General features: G+C 46.1%; 1 long non-coding RNA gene across 1 annotated transcript; it reads right to left on the bottom strand.

Annotated features, from left to right (window-relative positions):
* Positions 1 to 723: 723 nt before the first annotated feature.
* Positions 724 to 4006, bottom strand: LOC147248039 (uncharacterized). The gene is made up of 3 exons (XR_015109515.1): positions 3917 to 4006; positions 2023 to 2057; positions 724 to 1705 (listed from the first exon to the last, which is right to left on the bottom strand). It is a non-coding gene; the product is annotated as an uncharacterized LOC147248039 (long non-coding RNA).
* Between the last annotated feature and the right edge of the window lie 14327 nt (positions 4007 to 18333).

Genomic DNA, 18333 nt, shown 5'->3' with positions numbered 1-18333 from the left:
GAGGACATGAGTGGCTGTGGTGTGAAATAAAGCCAAGACGCCTTCTCAACTGTCAGAACAGAGGATAAAAGAAAATTCAGGGGCCTCCACAGTTGCAGACAACAACTGGGGTGACAGTAAAGAAAAGAAAAGAACAACTTCATTAACTGTCCTAAAGAACCCAGCTGGATGTGGGATGTTCCGTTCTCACTGTATCTCCTGACATCTTTGAAAGGAGATGGTGATCTTTGAGATCACAACTTGAGAAAAGCTGAAAGAACACCTGAAATAATGAGTCATTAACATCGGAGGGTGTTGCCATTTTCGTATAGTTTTGCTTATGAGGGCTGGCCGAAGCCTCAGCAGAGGGCCTCTGTTACCTGCTGAGGCAGAACGAGGGAAGCAGTGGAATAAAGGCAGTTGGACCTGCACAAATGAAAGTGAAAGTGGACGTCTGTGCAACTGTGGTATCTATAATTGGACGGTTAATTTACTTGCAGACGTCTTTGCTTTCACCCTGTTGTTGGTTAGAACCGCTTCTACAGAGAGGAGAGAATGGAAGGCACGCACTCGAGGGAGGGATGTGTGCTGACTGGGACATGTGGGTTCGTCTTAAGTGACCAACAGTAAGGTGAAGACACACAAAAGGATAAAACACTTTTTAAGAGTGTTATTGAAATCAGACATGAGTTGTTTCTCCATCAAGGCATTTTGAAGTCTCACATTTGAAAAAAAATTGCTCAGTTTTGCTGAAAATTTATTTATGAAAATTTATGCCTCAGTAGTTCCTCTATACCTCTATTTTTCACAGGTGACTGTTGACAGTTGGAATCACCTCTTCTTCTTCCAGCCAATCCAGTGCCTGTAAAGCACAACCATCTCACCTGAATCCTCCTTGTGCCATATCAACATTTCCTTGCTGGTGACATTTTCCCACTTCAGTAAAATGTTGCTTGACAGTTAAATGGAAACATGAATTATGAACTCATCTGATAGTCACAGGTCACTAATAGGTGGGCAGGGTCCAGACCGAGTTGTGGTCCTATCCAGACCTGACACCTATAGGCTAACCAATAAATTACAGAGAATTATTACATTGTAGTGTGACAGTGTTAGTAGTCTAACCATATCGGTAAAGTCATGGATCCGGGCTGGTAACTGAACCTTCCAGATGCTATGAAGGCAACAAATCTGGAGCTGCTGACTGAGAGGAAGGCATCCGAGACACGAGCCAGAGAGAACCACATGGTGGACTCCTCAAATGAGTGAGGAACCCTAAATCAGAAGAAGGTACTTGTACGTCTTGGTTTCAATGTAAAGTGACAATAAATTGTTGAAATATTGCTTTACTGTACTTGTTCTAATATTGCATTAAATCATAAGGCAAATTAGACATTCGCTTGAGGAAATTTTCTCTTGCCGGACCTTCTTTAAATTTACTTGAGTACTCCGGTGTAGAGCTTCCAAAATTTTACACATCACCTTATGTATGACAAGAAAACATGAGCCCATAGCATCACATTGTGTTTGTGCTGCAACAAACAGCGTCTTTTGTTGCTGTCTTTTCTTGCACTGGCCATTTTCCCCCGAAGCTCAGCTATCGTCCATGGAGCAGTGAAAGGGAAAAAGAGGCAATACTGGATTTTCGCAGCAGCAGCAGCGTCTCAGTGACTCCACCGACGAACGTAGACGCCTGACAGGTTTGAATTTCAGCTGTGGTTCTTTCCTGCCAGGGAGTTCATCAATCATGGATATTACTCTCTCCACCAAGGCGCACATAAAAATCAGCTGGATGCTGCAGGTCCAGGTGAATCGACTAGAGGGCACTCCTCACAAACACACGCACACACACACACACCACAACTGCAAATTAAATATTACATAATAGAGAATATAAAACCTCCACAGACTAACATTTGTGTTTGTGGGCCTAAAGAGGAGAGTTTACAGCATCATACATCCATCTTTAAACTATCAGGCTGAGTGTGACATCACCCTTTTAACTTTGAAAGATATGTAAGATCAGATCACGTCTAATGTTACCTGCGTTAGTCCAGGTGATAGCCTGATCCCTGGCCCTGACACGGAGATGAGAAGACGACAATGAGAGCAGTGGCAAGCTTTGGGGAAAAAAAACAAACTGATCAAGTAAGTCCACGTTGCTCTTTGAGGTCTGTGTAGGTTACAAATTGATTTTGACAATGAAGAATAGTTCTTAGAGCAAATGTCACATCTTGTCTCTATAACTGTGCAATGTGCATAAATGTATTTTTATATGACATTTTGATGGCTGTGTGGGCTGGAAGAAATCAGAGGAGCAGTGAGGTGTTATTCTCCGATAATAGCAAAGCAATGGAAGTCAAGTTTACTTGTGTAGCCCATGAATCACATTAGACGTCTCAAAGGGCTTTAAAAGCTCGCAGCAGCTTCAGTTCCTTACACTGCCTGGCAGACAACCACATCGTTGGTTCCATGATCAACACATCCTCCCCCCTTACAGAAAATCAAGTTCTACCCTCTTTTTTTTTCTTTTTAGAAATGAATGAAAAATATAAAGCTATTATAGCAGCCACATGGCATCTGCTCAGGTGGTAGGACACCTGCAGTCAGGTAAGATACAAAAACATCCCTCTCCGAATGTATGAGGATCCCAAACTTGATGAGCAAAGATTAGAACAAAACCTCCTTCAGGTTCCAAGTCTGCCCCCAGCTCCCCACATCCTTCCCTTCTGCTTGATAATAATGGCTCAACGTTTGAAGACCCTTGTACTGTAAAAATAGTGGTTGTAAATTAATGTTTCTGTTTTAAGAGAGGTGAAGGGGAGAAATCAGGAATAGTTGCAGTAACAATGAGTCTTGAAGGATGAAGCATCTTTCCAGCCAGTGGTGTTACACCTCCTGAGGCTCTCATGACCACAGAAAAAGCAATCATCTGAAATCTTTGATTTCCTTTACTTGTCCGCCTGAAGTGTTCTTACCTTCAAAATAAAAGCAGCAATGTGTCATTATTGTTGATTTTTGTCTTACCTGGTTTTAAAGCCTTATCATAAAACAAGCAAACAAAATCAAAGCGATGGTTGTGAGCTTATCTTGATTATCTAGATTACTACATCTCGTTTGTGCTTCATGCCCCCCCCCCCCCCATAGAATACTCTTTTTGCTCTTGACAGCAGTATTGATAAGCTGGACCTTATTTTCCAGTTGTCACTAATTAATGTTTACACATAACATATATTACAGTAAACCTATTTGTTAGTGTTGGGGCACTCACCCATCCCTTAAAGAGAAATAATCTTCTGGCCAAACTGAAACAAAAAAGCTGCAACCTGCAAATCTCCAAAGTCTGTTCAATTCATTGCTTCTGGTCTGGAGGACTGAGAAAGGTCTTGTGATCCTGCTGCTGGGAACACAAACTGTCAGTTGTCCTTGCTCCTGCCCACTGGTGCAGCTATAAATGGACAAATCATTCCAAACAATGCATTTTTTATTGCTGATGAAGTACAACAAGTAATTCTTCATGAAAGACATGAATGCTGTCTCCCACGCAACCTGCTTTTGCTTTTCTTTAAATGGAAGTTGAGCACTTTATGCTCTGCTATTATACTTTTTAAATGAAATCCTCTGACATTTCAACTTTGCACAAATCTGAGTCAGTCATATCCCCTCAATCCAGCACTCATATACACTTCAGCAGATGTTAGATTTTAATTTTCCAAGTTTTTGAGCTTTGAATTCTGCATGCTGGCATGTTATTGACACATTACTTGAACATCCCAGCCAGAGATTTTGGTGAAAACAGGGATCAGCCTCATCCTTACTGAGCAGCTGTTGCTGCTGACCAGAGGTATTAAATGATACTCAAAAGAGTTTATTTTAACTTCCCTACCAATTAAAACCTCGGCCGCCCCTGTGTCAAGCAGTGCTAGAAAGTTCTTACCCTTCCAAACGCTGGTCTGAGCATGTCTGAAATCATCCCATTCCCTCTGTTAGCAAGCAGTGAGGGTGAGAGGGCCTCTGCAAGGAGAACAAACAATTGTCTTTGTTTCCTATCAACAGTGTAATTTGACACTGCACAGACCATCTGCTCTCAAGCTCCACCCACCTTGTCACATTTGCATGTGTTTGAATAAATATGGGTTGAGACGTATAAACACGGCGATGTCCATGGAAGCGAATGTAAAGTGACGGTACATTTTGCATAACTTAGCACTGACTGATGGTAACAGTCCTGTTGTTGGCCTGCGAGCGAGTGAGCAGCTGACGTTTGCTATGAGCTGAAAACAAGGGTGAGCTCATACCAACCTAAGAACGAAGACCTTACTCAACTGAGCAACACTCACATCCTCTTGACTGCTGCACCTGCTAACTAAATCATCTCATCGTTGTATCGGGTCCTGCCACATGTTGCATCTCCCTACGACAGGTTCAGGTGCTCCAACACAAAGGCTGGCATAAACTATAACTGTGGTAGTGTTGCTTTCTAATATCAATATTTTTTTATATTCCATCTGGTAAAGATAATCTGAAAGTTAGCGAGCAGTGCATTGCTCATTTGTGTCAGAGTGACTGCAAAGAGCTTAACCTCAAACCGAACGAACCTTTCAGTTCAGCTGCATGTAAAGAAGTCAGCACACAAACTGGACCAACACAACCAGATTCATACATATTTTCTTGCTTTCAGCCACAAAGCGTCTCAGACCCACATGGGCCTTAGAAGGTTTCACTCAATGCTGTCACAAGTGTGGCAAGATCAGACCCAGGTGCAGGAAAAAGGTCCACAAACAAAGTTCAATGCTCAAAATTAAAGATTTACTCAAAAAAATGCCAGAGTGCAGACACTCAGTGGATACAGGATTGAGAAAACACAGAGAACTTCCAAAAAAGGCAAAAACACAACAGCAGCAAAAGCTAGGACACGAGGGTTCAAGGCTCGTCAAGGCAAGGATTAAGTTTCTTGGCAAAACTACACAAAGCTCACAGAGATTCTGTCACAAACCAATGCCACTGCACAGCTTTATTGGACTGCCACTCAATGAGCAACAGGTGAGCCCAATCAGGCAGGGCAGCACAGGGGAGGGGCGGAGTACCTGGGATGAGAGGAGTGAGAAAATAAGCATGGGGACAAGCAGGAAGAGATGTGGGCTACTAGCAAGGCCTGGGAAGCAGGGTGGGGTGTGACTGCTTGGACAGGAACCAAAAACTTTGAAAAAACATTTGAAAATTCAAGGAAGTGCATTTCAATGTGAAAATATTGCATATTTTTGGTAATAAATAGTTCATAAAGCTTTGTTAGCCCAGGTTGTTCTGAACCAGCTCATCACACAACAACTTGGCTTGAAGAGGCTGCGCTCAGTCATTGTACAGTTTGCAGTTTCACTACTGCATGGAGCTCTGTCTATTTGTGATGGCAACATTGTCTGATAATGGCTCTTCAGTGGGACATCTTGTCTGTCCAATCACAAACACATCATGCAGGTATCTCCTAAATGACATTTGAACCATATCACATAAACGCCGATGTGAAATGGCTTGAAAGACAATTCCACAGACTGAGATTGACTGGAAGCAGCGTGCGGTAGTCACAGCTCATTTTTTGGTCTATTGTACCATCATTTTATGCATTTTCCCTTGAGCCCTCTGCATGTGCCCTCCACTGTTGCAACCAACAAGGTGAAAGGTGATGTTGGACAGGATGAACGATTCATTTCAGGCTGACATGTAGGATGCAGGCAGGGATGCTCATCACTCAGGCTCCATCCATGTGCAAGATGTCTAACAATCTCAGGTCAAACTCATTTTCTGTATAAATACCAGGGGCCTCATGTATCAATAGTTGCCTGAATCTCATACTAAAAAACTGCGGTCGCAAGAATCACTAAAGTTGCGTACGCACAAAAAAATCCCGATGTCTCAATCTGTGCGAGCGTTGGAATCCACGCACGTTTCCTTGATACATCCCAATCAGCATGGAATTGAGCGCAGATGTCAGAGGACAGGGCCCGCCCCCGTTACGCCCACCTATAAATACGCAAATTCATTTAAATAGGGTCTCAGCTGTTGGCGCTCTCAAAACAATGTCAAAGAAAAAGAGGTTCACAGCGTGGAGCTGGAGGTGCTGGTAGGAGAGGTGGAGGAGAGACAGCAGATTCTGTTGGTCAGCCTGTCCAGTGGTGTCAGGATGAACAATGAAGGCTGAGAGTGGAGAAGAAGTGAGAGAGTGAACCAGGAGGGTTCAGAGCCACGCCCCCCGCGAGATGAACACAGTGGTGGGACCTGTTATTGGCTAAAGTTCCCTTCTCATCAGCAGTGTTGTTGATCATCATGTTCATACATCTGAACCTCTTCTACTGACGGAAAGAACGAGTCGCTACGTGTTTGAGGTTTGATGACGACGGTAGAAAAGTGTTGGCTCCTCCTTTACTGAACATCAAAGTGATACAAAGCTCAGTTTTCCTCTCTAAACCTGCGCCAGCATCACTACGTCATCAGCTTGCACCTCTGCTGGCTCTCTGAAAGATTTCCTCTGTGTTTCTAATGCATGTCTGCAGTTCTAACTTCCTGAACCATGCAAGCTAAAGTAGGACTAAATTCAACACTGCACAATCACTAAATGAACAACTACAATCATCAACTGGCTTCACTCTAAATTTAAATAACATAAAAAATGGCACTAACAGGACCTCAAGGTGGAGGTCAAGCGGCGTACAGCTGCCCTCTGGAGGAGTGCCGGCCAGACAGGTGGGGGTCAGGGAGAGGAGCACCTGACGGAGTTTGAGCCGCGGGTGGCGGCAGTCATGGGCAGCACCTCTGTGGGGGGGATTGTCGCCACCACCCACGCTGACTCCAAGAGCCTGGAGGGTCAGTGGCAACTCCATTTCTTGGCAACATTTCCACCTGCTTTGCCACAGACGTGAAGGCAACAAAGACACAGAATCAGAGATTAAATAAACCAACATGTTTAACAGAAATTGATCCGTCAGACATGCCGACGACGTGCAGCACCCCTGCAGCCCGTCCACCGGCTCAGAGTCATCCGCCAGGACCAGTGGCATCCAGCCAGTGGCATCCATCCAGCCAGTCCCCCGGCCCCAACACCAGCACCAGGCCGACAAGCAGCGGACGGTCCTCCAGCCCACCCGGACCCAGCGGCGCATCCTGCAGCCCACACGGATCCAGAGGGAGGGTCCTCACACAGGCGGTCCTGCAGCCGCAGGAGGACATTATTAGGGGAATGACGGGGATCTATGAGGGGCTCGACCGATGATGGAACGTTTCGTGGACAAAATAAATTAATCTGGCTTCATGAATCGTGTAGTAGCTTCTTACCCATTCACATCGTGGAAATGAAATTCACGCGTGCGAGGATGGCTGCCCGGCCGGGATTGGCGTCCATCCCTCCAGCCTCTGCACATCGATGGAGTGGAAACCCTTACGATGAACGTAAGCGTGTTCCTCGTGGGACGGCGCTTTTATGGCAACATGAGTGCAGTCATTAGAGAATCAGACATTAGAGAATCCGGCTGTTGCTGCAAATTAATGTTGGCTTGTTCAATGATCAGGTCCACCACCGAGGGCCTGGCCCGACTGAGGGTCGACTGATTCAATGGTCCGCCATCTCCCGCTGGAGGGCGTTTGGACCCGATGTATGTGCGGTTGTCAAATAATGTCAGTTACCAAACTTCGCCACAGGGTGTCGCCAACGGACCAAAGTGCAGTTAACGCAAGAATCGGCTTTCCGCCAACTTCTACGGCACCTCTGGAGTTGGCGTGAAACAACGCAAGAATCGACGAACTTTTCGTGTTGATACATCTGAACGTGAGCGTCGATCCTGGCGTACGCAAGTTTTTCTTGCGTAAACCACGTAGATACATGAGGCCCCTGGTCACCAGAATTGTAAATGAATTGCAAATGTGATTAAAAGTTGTTGTTGTTGTTTTTTTTTTAAATAAAGGCATTTGTATTTTTCTTTTGTACTTTATTATGCACATGTATTGATGAGCATGTTTTTTTCATAAACACTTTGATAGTGTCAAGTATGTTGCTATATGTTTGTCTTCTGATTTTTCACATGTACATGGGCCCAGTGTGGTTGTACTTCTGCCTCCATGTGTGCCAGCTAACATCCACTGCAAAATGACACGAAGAAGGTAAAAACAGGTAGTCTCATCACATGGAGGCTTCCACTCCATAAATTTGACCGAAACAGTCACAAACACTGGACATGACAGAACTGAAATCAGATCTGAACTGCTGTTCGGTGCACAAGCGCTGACACCAGTCAGGACCCGTTCCCCGACCCAAAGGCGTAGGGAAGCAACTCTTATGTCATTCGGAGTGAACCCCACATCCACTGAGAGAACTCTGGTAATTGGAAGGTCCATTCTGAGAAACGTGAATTTAGGGACACCAGTGACCACAGTCAAGTGCATTCCAGGGGCCAGAGGGGGCGACATCAAGTCAAATTTAAAAGTGCTGGCTAAAATGAAACGTATATATGATAAAACTGTTATTCCTATTGGTGGTAATGACCTCCAACTGCGCCAGTCAGAGGTCATTAGTATAAACAGCGAGTCGGTGTGTACACTTGTGAAGACGATGTCAGACTCCGTAGTGTCTCTGGACCGCTGCCTAACCGGACCAGCGACCACATGTTTAGCCGCATGTCATCGTTCAACCGCTGGCTGTCGAGGTGGTGTCCAGCAAACCAAGTGGGCTTCATAGATAATTGGAAGCGAGGTGGAAGTGACTGGGGAGAGGAACACTCAGGAACACTTACATTCCTCCAGGCTCTGGCCCAGGAGGTGGCGCTGCTGCCATTGTTGACACCAGTTTAGTAATAAATCCCAAACCAGAGGAAGTTTCCATTCATCTGAAAGCCTGATTCTCAGTTTGTCTCCTCCAGCCTGGAAACTCTCCAGCCTCTCTGATTGATGATTGAGGACCGTCCTCCTGGTCCTGACTCTGGATTCTGATCTGAATCCTCAGAGTTTCTATCAGTTTAGTTCTAAATCAGATCAAGTCATGATTGGAGGAGACTTCAGTATTCATGAGGATGTTGATAACCACAGTCTGGTCCTGCATTTCTCTCTCTTCTAGACTCAACTGGTGTCCATCAGTCTGTCCATGAACCCCCTCACTGTCACAACCACACCTCCACCTCCTCCAAACATGTGGAACTGAAGCTGAACATCTGGTTGTGTTTCCACAGAACGCTTTTATCAGACCACCAATCAATCACTTTGGAATTTGGACTGATCAACTACACTCCACTCAGGAAAACTGTAGTTTCCAGATGTTTGTCTGATCAGGCCACACCTGGATTTAAGGAAGTGGTTCCATTGGTGCTAAATTCAGTATCATGTCCCACTGTAACAGAGGGCGCTGTTGTCCACCTTAGTCCCTCCCAAACTGATCATTTTATCCATAGAGCAGCAGCACCTTAGCAACAACCCTGGACTCTACTGGCCCACTAAAACAGAAAACTATGAATCCAAGGAAACAAGCACCTTGGTACGGTTCTGGAACCTGACAGCTTCAACAAGAAACCAGAAACTGGAGAGAAGATGGTGCTGCTCCAAACTGGAGGAGTCACATGGAGTCTGGCAAGATGGCCTTAGAACCTAGAAGAAAGCCCTTGGTAGAACCAGAGCAGCGGACTACTCAGCACGAATAGAGGAACACAAGAAGAACCCAGGTTCCTCTTCAGTCCTGGAGCCAGACTGACAGAGAGCCACAGCTCTACTGAACCAAGTAGTCCTGTTTCCCTGGGCAGCAAAGAGTTCATGGACTTCTTTAATGACAAAATTCTCCTGATTAGAGAGAAACTTCTTCTCCTGCTGCCATCAGCTGACAACATGGCCCCTAGAACCCAGAACCTTGGAGGCAGCTGGAGGACCAGACACACACTTGGATAGTTTTTCTCCCATCAGCCTTCATGAGCTCAGTTCAATAATGTCCTCCTCTAAACCTCCACCTGTCTCCTAGACCCCATCCCAACTAAGCTGCTCCAAGACTCTCTCCCCTCGTTAGACCCTCCCTCTTAGATATGATCAATGTGGCGCTGGTATCTGGTTCCGTCCCTCAGTCCTTTAAAGTAGCAGGAATTAAACCCTCCTCAAAAACAAGCCTGGATCCAGAAGTTCTACCAACTACAGACCAACATCAAATCTTCCTTTTCTCTCCAAGGTTCTGGAGAAAGCAGTTGCTAAACAGCTCTGTGACTTCTCCACAGCAACAGCTGATTGGAGGATTCAGTCAGGTTCCAGGTTCATCCTAGCACAGAAACAGAACTAGTCGAAGGTACCAGTGACCTCCTACTGGTACCAGAAGAGGCACTGGTCTCTGTGCTGGTCTGATTAGATCTCAGTGCAGCTTTGATACCATTGATCACCATATCCTTCTACAGAGACTGGAACCTGTCACTGGTATTAAAGGAACCACACTAAACTGGTTCAGGTCATATTCACTAGGTCATCTCAGGTGGTACTAGTTAATGAGTGTTCCTCTGAGACCACTACCATCAGTTCAGGTGTTCCACAAGGGTCTGTGCTTGGACCAGTCCTCTTCACCCTGTACCTGCTTCCTCTAGGTCACATGATCAGGAAACACTCCATTAATGTTCACTGCTATGCAGACGACACACAGCTGAACTCATCAATGATCCACATGGAACAAACCAGCTGACTGAACTGGAGGCCTGTCTGAAGGACAGGAAACATGGAGGACCATCATTTCCTTTATTAAAGTCTGATAAACTGAAGTTCTTGTGCTGGGCCCAAACACCTGAGGACCACCTGATCTGATGAGACAGGTACCCTGGATGGCACCACCCTGGCCCCCAGCACCACCGTAAGGAACCTAGGAGTTCTCTTTGACCAGGACCCTTTAACTCCCACATTCAACAAATCTCCAGGACGCCTTCTTCCATCTACGTAACATCGCTAAGATCAGACACATCCTGGCTCAAGAAGATGCAGAAAAACTAGTCCCTGCTTTTGTCACTTCCAGGCTGGATCACTGCACCTCCCTCCTACCAGGCTGGACTAACAAGTCCCTAAAGACTCTCCAGCTGGTCCGGAACGCTGCTGCCGCGTGTTGACTAGAACTGGTAGCAGAGACCAGGTCTCTCCTGGACTGCTTCTCTGCATGGCTCCCTGTCAGATTCAGAACAGAATTTAAAATTCTTCTTCTACCATCAAAGTTCTCAACAATCAGGCTCCTTCATCCCTGACAGAGCTCCTAGTCCCCTATGATCCACCTAGAACCCTTCACTCCCAGGATGCAGGGTTCCTGCTGGTTCCTAGAGTTCTAACAGTAGAATGGAGCCAGAGCCTTCAGCTATCAGGCTCCCCTCCTGTGGAACCGTCTCCCAGCTTCAGTCCAGGACCCAGACCCCCTCTCTAGGTTTAAGAGCAGACTTAAGACCTCCTTGTTGATCAGGCTTATAGTCAGGACTGCTTCGGCTGGCCCTTGGATCTGCTGCTATAGGCTCAGACTGCTGGGATCTCCCATGATGCACTGGGCTTCTCTGTACTCCTGTCCTCTTACGTGTTACTGACTCCTCTTCTTCTCCCCTCATCCCAGATCCTGGTGCTGCTGGAGGAGGCTCCAGACCTGAAGAGGCTCCAGCTGCCACCCGTAGCTCCACCTGCTCACGTCCCCGTCTGTCCATCAGTCTCTCCTCCTGTCTCTCCCTCTTTATCTCTGTCCCTCTCTTTCCTTCTGTCTCTCTGTCTTCCTCCATTCTCTGTCTTTGTCTCTGTCCATCAGTCTCTCCTCCTTTCTCTCCCTCTTTATCTCTGTACCTCTCTTTCCTTCTGTCTCTCTGTCTTCCTCCATTCTCTGTCTTTGTCTCTGTCCATCAGTCTCTCCCCCTTTCTCTCTCTTTATCTCTGTCCCTCTCTTTCCTTCTGCCTCTCTGTCTTCCTCCATTCTCTGTCTTTGTCTCTGTCCATCAGTCTCTCCTCCTTTCTCTCTCTCTTTATCTCTGTCCCTCTCTTTCCTTCTGTCTCTCTGTCCTCCTCCATTCTCTGTCTTTGTCTCTGTCCATCAGTCTCTCCTCCTTTCTCTCTCTTTATCTCTGTCCCTCTCTTTCCTTCTGCCTCTCTGTCTTCCTCCATTCTCTGTCTTTGTCTCTGTCCATCAGTCTCTCCTCCTTTCTCTCTCTCTTTATCTCTGTCCCTCTCTTTCCTTCTGTCTCTCTGTCCTCCTCCATTCTCTGTCTTTGTCTCTGTCCATCAGTCTCTCCTCCTTTCTCTCTCTCTTTATCTCTGTCCCTCTCTCTCCTTCTATCTCTCTGTCTTCCTCCATTCTCTGTCTTTGTCTCTGTCCTGCTCTCCTGCTCTCTCTCCGTCCCCACTGATCCTGGATCTGCTCCACCTTCCTGCTGGTAAAGGAAGGTTCTGGTGGCTGCTGTTGCAGGATGTGCTGCTGATGGAGAATTGTTGGGTGGAGGTTCATTGAAGGAGGGAGGTGCTGGACCTGCTCTACTTGGACAGAGTCAGGACAGAACTTTGGTTGGGGTTTGGAGCCACACAAATAAAACTGACTTGACTTTGTATTTTTCCTCATGGAGGATCTTCCAAACCGTCCTTTGTCTTGCCCTTCACCTCGAACCAGTCTGCACTTTGGTGATCCCACCAAAGGCAAAATGCCATCAATTGGGCACTCAAACTTCTCTGCCATGATAAGGTAATGGTTCCAGGAGGCAAACAGCCATTCCAAACATTGACCTTGGGTTATAGAAGTGACATTTTATATGTTTGGAATGGCTGTTCCAAACATATAAAATGTCACTTCTATAACCCAAGGTCAATGTAAAAACACACTTATGAATACTTTCTACAGATAAACAGAAAATGTACAAAGATAAAATTAATACATTATTTGATCAAAAGACAAAAATAATATATAAATTGAAACAAATGTTTGAAAATCTAACAGGAGAAAAGAGTGAAAGCAAGTTTTTGTCATCGAGGCATAGAAGGAGACTGCATAAAAAGAGTTGTTATGAATAAATAACTAAAAGTTGATGTATTATTTATGAAGCAATTTCTGCAGTTGGAGTGAAATCAGTTTAAAACGGGGAGGAAGATGGCTTCTGTTTTCAAGGTGTCTGTGCTGGAATATGAAACAAAGGTGAAATTTTTTGGGATGTGCTCCTCAGCATCTAAGGCTGAGAGATTCTTCAGTGAGCTTCCCAACATGTTGTTGATCACATCAGTGAAAAATCTTAATCTTTGTTCATGTGACAAAATCATCAAAACTTTTATTATAAATTAAACAGAAACTTTTCCTGCAGAACTCAATCTAATTTGGACCGTAGCAAACTTAGCTTTGCGTAAATTATGCTGTCAGTAGGTATAAAAGGCTTTTTTAACAGTGGCAGACTTTTCAGTGGACTCTGTTCATTTTGTATTCTATGAATAGTTCCCTAAAAAATTAGATAAACTCTTTTTTGTATGTGAACAGTAATGAAAGTTGAGTAACTTAATCAGAAATGAATGTCGTTTACATTCAAACCTTTGCCAAATAATTTCAGTTGGGCACCAGTTGTGTCTGTAGTGACATTCCCTGTCCAATGAACCTGGGATGTTACCTGGGATTTACCGTGTAGTGCGTAAAGAGGAGGAATGCATATCAAGGTGGAGGAGGGGTACTGCTGACAGCAGCAGAGAGGCCAGCAGTTTCAAAGTTTGACAGCAATGAGACCAACTGGTTTAACTAAATGAGTATACAGCCTCAGCTGGCTGATGGAAGTGGGAACACATGCAGACAGAAATATAAGTGGAGTGTGAGCATGAGGTAAGTCTTCCTGATTCTTCTCTCAAAGCTTAATTTCTCTCCACAGCACAGGAACACACAACAGCAGCCACCAGCTCTGACACTATAATAACCTGCAGAGACATCAAATCAAAGTAGGGAGGAAAAAACTCAGTCAAGGACATTCAAAAGCAGAATTTCAAGCTTCAAAGTTCTTCAACAGCAAATAGAACTTTCTGTATGCTTCCTTTCATTTCAAACAGTTTCTTTACACTCCAACAAGATGATGTGTTTTGCTGTGTTCATCTTTGGCTTTCATAGTGTCTTGTAAAACAGTGCATTTGTGATGTCACCTGCCATTATGATTGTATTTGTAGCATCAAATTCTCCGTAAGGTAACAAGCGTGTCACGAGAGATGATAACTGAATCTCCAAAGGTGGCTTGCTGCCCGACATTCATGGCCTGTGAGAGCAAAACCATTTCAGAGTTGGCCTGGATTCAACATCTCTCATCTCACTGGGGCTTCATTTCATCTTCCTGAAGGCTGTCAATTCTTCATGGTTCATACCCTGTATGCATGAATATTAATCTGAGTACATTGCTAATAATGACATCTGGAAATTCTCATTCTGGAGTTCTTACTCTGGCAGTGCAGTGCATGTAAAGCAGTTCATGGATATATCATGAGAGCTAGAAACTGACAGGTTCCCATTCATTCCAATTAAAGTTTTCAGGCTTCTGTGTCCCCCCTGGGGCATGTGAACCAGAATCTGTCCCTAAGTCTTTCCACCCATCTCTGCATACCTATGGATGGCAAAGTACAAAATATGGAGTAAAAATATACACTGGACCCAATGGCTCTAATAATGCATTTAATGTATGAGCACATACTTGCTGCTTATGTAGCCACAGTGTGAGTTCATAGACTGTAACTCTCATTAAAATGTCTTCAGGTTCTTGTTCAATTTCCTCTTAATACAAATAAATAACTTACAATGCAAACAAATGATGCACACAGGAGGCAACCTGTGAATTTACACTTAGACAGCGGAGGGAAAGCCTGAAACAAAAAGTCGTCAGATCATCAACTTTGTAACCTGGCACCAGTGTCACACCTTATTTGGTGTTTCAGGTCCTTGTGGTGTATATTTTGGGGTTTTGGAGACTACATTTCCCCAAAGTTAACATGTTCTCAGAGGACTAGAATTACCTGTGACTTCAGTAATTTTATATTGTGGAGGTCTTATTGATTTTAATCCCACGTGTATCTGCTGTGTCCGTAAATTGTAGAATAAAAATTCCATTGCTAATTACTGTGAAGGAAAATTATTGTGGCAGCATAGCACTGTCGCCCCCCAGCAAGAAGGTTGTGGGTGGAGCAGTGGTCCTCACTGTGGCCCCCAGCAAGAAGGTTGTGGGTGGAGCAGTGGTCCTCCCTGTGGCCCCCAGCAAGAAGGTTGTGGGTGGAGCCCCGGCTGCAGCACGGGGTCTTTCTGGGTGAGTCTCCATGTTCTCCCTGTTCCTGCTGGGTTCTCTCTGGTACTCCAGCTTCCTCCACAGTCCAAAGACATCAAGAGGGACCAGGTTAATCCAGACTCTAAATTGACCGTAGGCGTGGCTGGGAGAGCCAATGGTTGTCTGTCTCTATGTGTTGGCCCTGCCATGGACTGGTGACCTGTCCAGGGGGAGGGCTGCTGGGATAGGCTCCACCCCCACCACCCTCAACAGGAATAAGCCCAAGAAAATGGATGGAGGCTGGAAAATTATTGTGCAACTGCTTATTGGACTTCTCCTTATGATGGAAATGTGCACTGTGCATGATCAAAGCATGATAATTCCTTGAATGGAGTTGTTGAATATTAGGGAACGCTCCATCCCCCAAATAATGAATATCAAACAGAATCACCAGGTTCTCTCTCAAGGCACCCACCCTTTCCTCCCTGCTGTCAACAACTGCTGTGATCCACTTACATGGCTGCTCCGTGGCTCAACTATTATTTTCTGCAGCAGTGGAAGCAGGGAAGGAGCCTGCTTCTGAATTCTGAAATCTTAAAAATTGGGCATCACAAACAAAGGCAGAGGTAGATGTTTTGTGAAGTCTTGGCAGGTACCATTTACCAGTCAAATTATCATGTAGCCTACATGCATGCTTTTCTAAACACAGCTAAATTTTGCCTTTAAAATAATTATTTTCTTGTGGGTCACTTTCAATGTGATAAACACAGCAGGGTGACTGTGTGAGAATTGCTACCCAGTGTGCAGACCTGTCACAGGGACACATTGCATCTGCTGCTTGGTGCTTGCAGCCTCAAGAGTGAGAGCAGCATTGCTGCACAGCAGCTTTAGCGCTGTCATGCTTTCTGTTGCCTGTAGACACTGAACAAAAAGGTGTGACTGTGGTGTGTCTGTTTTTTTTTTTTTGTTTTTTTTTTTTACCTGTCCTGTTCAGTAGCTGAGGCAAGCAGCATCAGTGTTCCTGGTGCCTTGTTGTACTGAAGCAGTTTTATTCTGCATAGGAGGAATCTGATAAACTCCTCCTATTGCCATTTATGTTTAACTTTATTAGGAATGGTGTTGGTTCATTGATGAAGCTACTGGACTGAGGCTCAGGAGTGGACAGGAAGAGAGAACAGGAACAGGACAGCGAAGACAAGGGGGAGGGGGGAGACAAAAAAAAACAACAACAGCAATAGCAGAAAACAAAAACAAAAACACTAAAACAAACAAAGACAAAAAACAAAAAACAAAAAAGAAATAAACAAACAAAGAAAAAGTAACAACAACAAAAGAAAAAGAAAAAACAAAAACAAAAACAAAAAACAATGGTTGCAGAATTTCCGGTGCAGGCTTACCATTTGGTTTAATATAATTATAAGATAAATGTCTGAGTGAGTGTTTATGGGTCAGCTGTGCGCTCCATGCGTGTATGTGTGTATACGCGTGTGTACGTGTATGTGTGTGTGCTACGGTTTATCTTGGATGCTGTGCGTAGCTGGCTGTAGCTGATGTGGGGGGCCAGGACATCGCACCCCCAAGTCCAGGATGGCAGGTAGGACCAGGTCACCAGAGCACCCCGAAATCCCCAGGACACGGGGAGCCCCAGGCCACCCCTCCCCCAGGAAACAGCCACAGGCCCAACCCATGCCAGGACCCATAGGAAAGCATAGGAGCAACAACCCCCACCCGGAAGCAACCCACAGAGAGACGGGGCAGAGATGACCCCGGTCCCGCCGGGCACTCCCCCCCCACAGCATGAGCAGAGCCCAGGGGCACAGGGCCCCCCAGCCCGAGACCCGACCAGAGCCCCCCAAGGGGTCCGCCAGCGGCGAGGCCGACACCCACCCACACCCCACACCCAGGCGGGGCAGCCACAGCCCACCACAACGACCAGGCCCACCGCCCCCGAACAGAGCTATCCCCCCCCCCCCCAACCCTCGATCCCCATCCCCTCTACTCATCCCCTGTTCTCCCCCTCCCCCCAGAGCAGGAGGGTTTCAGGCTATAGGGCACCACCAGCCAGCCAGCCGGGACCCCCCACTCCCCGGAAAGGTCCAGCCCACCCGCCGGGGTGAGCCGAAGGCACGCACGCCCAGGACCGCCACCCCCGGACAAAACAATCATACTCTCATCTTCCTCCATCCAGGGGCTGAGAACACCATAGATGCTGATACCGTCCAGGGCACCTCAGACTGAGTGAAACCGCCAGCGAGCGATCCACCGTACAGCAGCAGGGCCCGCGACCAACCCCAGCCCAACCACCATGCCGGGAAGAGGACCACCCCCCCCCCCCCCGAAGAGCCCCGGCCAGGCCCCCAGGCCCGCAATGGTGCAGTTAGCAAAGGAGGCAGCACTGGACCCACTCCCTGCCCCAGCTGCCCCCCCCCCATCCCAACATGGTGCAGGGTGCGTGTTGTGCATGGGAATGTGTGGTGTGTCTGTTTTAAGAGCACCATGATTGCCAGTAGTGTCCATGGAGTGTCACCTCTGCATCTCTGCTGCTGAGAGCAGGAGCTGATTCATGCCCATAATACATATGAATATGATCCTGTATCTTAGGAAACAAAGTTCGTGGTTTGTGTGTCGCCGGGTTTTTGTTCAGCACGAGGGGGAGCGCAGACATCGTCCAGCTCAAGACTGACCAAGATTATCTTCTGTTGACCACAACTCTGTCACTTCCTGTTTTTCTTCAGACTTGTGTAATGTGTAAAGCTGGTAATTAACAGGCCTGTTGCAAGAGCTTCAAAGAGACAGACAACAGAATCAAATTAAATGTCACGACTGTCATACCCAAAGTTGCTCATAGGGACATCTGAGACAGCAACTGAGGTCTGTAACTGTGAGTGAAATGAGAGCGGAGATAAATGATTCACTCAGACACACTCCAGCTGTGAATTAATTGGGTAGAATTGACAACTCAACTGAAAACTAGAAGAAACAGAAACACTGTTCTCTCTCTCTCTCTCTCTCTCTCTCTCTCTCTCCGCTCTCTCTCTCTCTCTCTCTCTCTCTCTCTCTCTCACACACACACACACACACACAGCTGCAGTCACTTCTCTGCCACTCTGCTGTCTCAAGGTCAATTTGAACTTCA

Source organism: Aulostomus chinensis, chromosome 16 (assembly GCF_037954235.1).
Source record: "Aulostomus chinensis isolate RoL2024-O1b breed Wild chromosome 16, RoL_Achi_v1.0, whole genome shotgun sequence".
Classification (NCBI taxonomy): domain Eukaryota; kingdom Metazoa; phylum Chordata; class Actinopteri; order Syngnathiformes; family Aulostomidae; genus Aulostomus; species Aulostomus chinensis.
The sequence above is the reverse complement of the archived record's forward strand: the minus strand, read 5'-3'. Positions and strand labels throughout refer to the sequence as shown.